Below are 4,645 nucleotides of genomic sequence, written 5' to 3' on the forward strand. Positions count from 1 at the left end.
GAGAGAGAGAGAGAGAGAGAGAGAGAGAGAGAGAGAGAGAGAGAGAGAGAGGGGGTGGGCCGCGGAGAGAGAGAGAGAGAAAGAGAGAGAGAGAGAGACTTGACAGTGACACTTTATAACAATTTGCAGTCTATATCAATGCAAATGCTGAAAGTAACACGGTCTGTGTGCGTTTGTAGGCCTATAGATGCGATCGATGTATTCCACCGTTTTCAGAAATATCGTCAAATCGTATTTCATCTTATCAGATCTTTTCGTATAATATTTTATTTTTTATTTTTATTTATTTTGCTTTTCTTGTCTTGTCTTGTCTCGTTTCGTCTCGTCTCAACTTATCTAATATTGCCTGTTTTAGGATTTTTCTCGTCTCGTCGTCGTCGTTGTTGTTGTTGTTGTTGTTGTTGTTGTTGTTGTTGTTGTTGTTGTTGTTGTTTGTGCCGTTGTTGCTGTTGTCGTTGTCAAGTCGTTGTCGTCGGTGTTGTCAATGTTGTTGTCGTTGTTGTTGTTGTCTTCGTATTCATCGTTGCTGTCCTTGATGGTTTTGTAAGTTAACATCTTTTACAAACGAGTTTATTTTATCAGTGCGGGTGCCTGTACTGTCTCTCTCTCTCTGACCCTTCATGGCTGTTTATAAAGTTCATGGTTGGAGACTTAAAACTGGGTTGACAGTGGTTTTATTCTTCCTGCTTTCAACTCGTGATTTTAGCTCAGACGTGGTGAGACGTGACTTTAGCTCATACTATTCGTGCATACTTCGCCGACATGCTTTTGCAGAAGTTGGAATAGTGTCGGATTTCTCGCTCTGATTTCGCGTAAGTACTGATTTCAGAGTTGTTGTTACGAAAGTTACACTATATTGTACGATTACTCGACTGTTCTGTATACACAATGACAGACGTGGTTTTGCGAAAGTAAGAATAGCTGTTGGAGTTGTCACTCTTCGCGTACGTTTATCAGACGAGCTGGGATTTTTCAAAAGGTGCAATAGTGTAGGATTTCTCAGTATTCGTGTACGTTTTACCGTTTTCATTTGTCATTCTTTTGAGTATGCGCATAGAATTGCTCATGGTGTGTCAGTCAACGCTTGAAAGAAGTCACTTGTTCGACTTTCTGCAGCGTATGCGTCAATAAGGACTTGTATGGGTTTTTAGAAATATCGTCCGATTTTATTTCATCTTTGTTTATCATATCTTTGTTTATCATATCTTTGTTTATCATATCTTTGTTTATCATATCTTTCATATCTTTGCTTATCATATCTTTTTTTTTACTCCCTTTTCTTTCCTTTTTCTTTTCTCATCTTTTATCTCGTCTCGTCTTATCTATATCTAATCTTGCCTGGCCTTAATGGATTGTTGTATGGGTTTTCTATCGATGGCTGTCAACAGGAACACTGAAAGTGTGGTTGTAAACTTCAGTGAGGTGAGTGGGAGTCTTCTTCTTCTTCTTGTCGTTCGCCTTTACACTTGGAGTCCAGCTCTAGAAATGAAGTCGGTGGTCTTATGTAGAGCCTTCACAGGTCCATGCAGCTTCTCGTGGAGGGTCGTCGGCCTGGTCCAGATCTCTCTCCTCAGGGGCTGGAGATTCCTGCAGTCCTGCAGGATGTGGGCTGCATCTTGCTCTGCGTCTCCACAGCACAGGGAGTGAGTGGGAGTGTGCAGTGCCCTTCCTTTAGTTCGTTCGGATGATATCATTTAGCCGCGTTTCCATATTTCTGTATGCACTGCACATGTTTGCCTCTCGGTACAGTGAAACCCTCATGTTAAGACACACCACCCCCACCCCCGATTTAAGACCCTCCCCTCCCCCCTAGGACGTTCACGGTTGCTTTTTCTGATGTTCTCTTCCTTACTTCTGTAAATTAAACTCCGTTTTAAGAAGACCTCCTTGTTCAGATTTGATTTTGTTTCCCACATCATGCAGTTTTGGATGTCTGCAAAGGTGTTGCCGGAGGGGGGTGGGGGGGGGGGGGGGTTGCCGGGCCGGGACTGCATGGGGAGTCCGTGGTACACTGAGGCATGTGGACAGGCAGATACCGGATTCATGCACACACTTTATGACACGGTTTGTGTCATAAGGTATTTGTGGAGGGTATAGCTATTTCAGTATTTCTGCATCATTGCTTGACATGTTCACCGCCTAAGGAAAGCCGTACACATGGGCGTGAGTACAGCATGCCGTTGTTTCCAAGCCTCGGTCGTCGGTCAATGACGCATACTTGTTTGATCAGACGCATTGTTCTGACTCCTGGCTGGTCGACTGTCCGATAGTGTTGGCATGTAGGAGCTTCTCTGTGACAGATTGTTTTGTAGCTATAGGAAATCTGGACATATGTTCAGTCCAGGTCCAACTTGACCCAGGCTTTGCCAGAACAACACTATATATATGTATACCGTGGCTGGGTCACCTGCAATTCAAACTTGTTTTCATCCTGAAGAAAATGCCATATATCTTACATTCAAATATTTGTATATCTTGACCTTTCTGTATAACCTGCAATTCAAACTTGTTTTTATCCTGAAGGAAACGCCATATCTTACATTCACATACAGTAGTTGAATATGTTTACCTTCTTGATTGTATAACCTGCAATTCAAACTTGTTTTCATTTTGAAGAAAACGCCATATCCTACATATACACAAAGGAATATGTTTACCTTCTTCTAAGCACCTGCCACCGTATAGAATGTAAACACTATACGTCCCCCCCCCCCCCCCCATGCAAAAGATAACATAACAGGTTACTAGAATTTAAAACCACACAGCCCTGGATGTGTTTTCTTTTCTAAAGTCAGTGCAACAAATAAAAACAGTTATTCCCCCCTCTGCTTCTTTACCTCTGTAAACTTGTAGAGCTAGTTATTTTTCGATAATGACCCAGCAACCAAACAAATAACGAGCCAGCAACAGCCTGAATCCTCGATAGTGCAATGGGTTGAGAAGCTGTTCTGTTTCGGTACTACTTTTGCGACTGAAAAGTTCCGAACGCTCTATACGTACGAAGTATACATCTCTGGAGCAAACAATACAAACATACCGCATTTAAATTAACAACTACAGGCCTGAACACATGAATCTCCATATAAAATCCATGAGTTCGGTTGTTTTCTGAATCTAGATCTGCCGTGCACAAACCGTTCATCACAAGCAAATTCCCAAGGCAAGTAACTCATACTCTGGCGACAAGAGTAGTTCCCCTTCTTTTAACGCAGTTTCTTCGACAACACTGACTGCAATCCGACGGTCAGTTTTCAACAATATTTCATTTTATAAACAGATCACACGCAACCAAATGCACACATCTCATCAATTTAAACAACATAAAGCGGTTTCATACACTATTTTCCCCAGAAAACTGAACTTCATACAGTAATTAACGTTGGAACACGGGTGCAAAAGTTCGTCTGCTAGTCCCATTTGACGAAAGAACATTTACTAAGCGATACTAAAACATAAACAGAACACACAATATCTGCCTTTACCGCCACAGCAGAATAACAGCATATCTGTGTACTTGATTTTAGTCCAAAACAGGGAAACTGAAAAGAAGTCTTAACAGAATGGAATGATTTGCACGGAACTATACAACCGCGCATTAATCGATCGCCTGCGCAGGTTGACTGGTTGAGTGATTCGGATTCGATCAAACTTTCGCACAAAAACTCCTGGTTTTTTGGAATAACTGAAGAAAGGAGGAATAAAGAGGTTACACACCTCGTCTCAGTGATTATTAAAAATAATGGTCTCAGTTCGCGGTCATGAAAAAGCTCGCTGAAGCTCGCATTTTTCATGATCCGCTAACTTCGACCATTATTTTTAATAATCACTGAGACTCGGCATGTAACCTCTACGAACATGTCTACCTACCAAGCCTGTAACCGGACTATCAAGTTATGTAAACACATGCACTTCTGCGCGAAATCTTACATAACAGATGACTGGAACTGAAACCAGATATTCAGTACAGGCCCGCACACTCGTTCCCGTGAGAACTGTTCGGCACACCATCTCGGATCTGGCCAGGCAGTGGCGTGGTGGTAAGACGTCGGCCTCCTTATCGGGAGGTCGTGAGCTCGAATCCCGGTCGCTGCCGCCTGGTGGGTTAAGAGAGGAGATTTTTCCGATCTCCCAGGTCAACTTATGTGCAGACCTGCTAGTGACTTAACCCCCTTCGTGTGTACACGCAAGCACAAGACCAAGTGCGCACGGAAAAGATCCTGTAATCCATGTCAGAGTTCGGTGGGTTATGGAAACACGAAAATACCCACAGCATGCCTACTCAACGAAAGCGGGGTGAAGCTGACTATGCTCTGAGAGTATTGTGTGGGAAACCCAAATGGGCAAACGAGCTCACACGTAACCAGACACATTCTGGAACGCTGAAGAAGAAGAAGACCATCCTTCGACTTGGTCACCTACCAAAAATGAACAGCCTGGGCTCTGTGCACAGTGCTAGTGGGAATTAATTGATTCATTCATTTCTTTAAAAAGTAAAATGTAGTAATATCTTAAAACCCCACCATAGTACGACATTATTTCATCGAAACATCACAACTCGTCGCAACAAGAAGTCAGGGTTTTGATGTTTGGTATGAGTCCAAGTCGAGGGATGGTCTTATCGGATGTCAAGGGTCGGGCCAGATCT

General features: G+C 42.9%; 1 protein-coding gene across 2 annotated transcripts in view; it reads left to right on the forward strand.

Moving 5' to 3' along the window:
* The first annotated feature begins 657 nt into the window (after positions 1-657).
* Positions 658-4,645, forward strand: part of LOC138973282 (uncharacterized) — a 19,630-nt gene continuing 15,642 nt past the window's right edge. The window contains exon 1 of one of the 2 annotated variants that reach the window (XM_070346003.1): positions 658-812. The gene's annotated coding sequence lies outside the window, so the exon portion shown is untranslated. The remainder of the gene's footprint in view (positions 813-4,645) is intronic. The other variant, XM_070346002.1, reaches the window with a different exon arrangement.

Source organism: Littorina saxatilis, linkage group LG8 (genome assembly GCF_037325665.1).
Source record: "Littorina saxatilis isolate snail1 linkage group LG8, US_GU_Lsax_2.0, whole genome shotgun sequence".
In the NCBI taxonomy this organism is placed as follows: Eukaryota; Metazoa; Mollusca; class Gastropoda; order Littorinimorpha; family Littorinidae; genus Littorina; species Littorina saxatilis.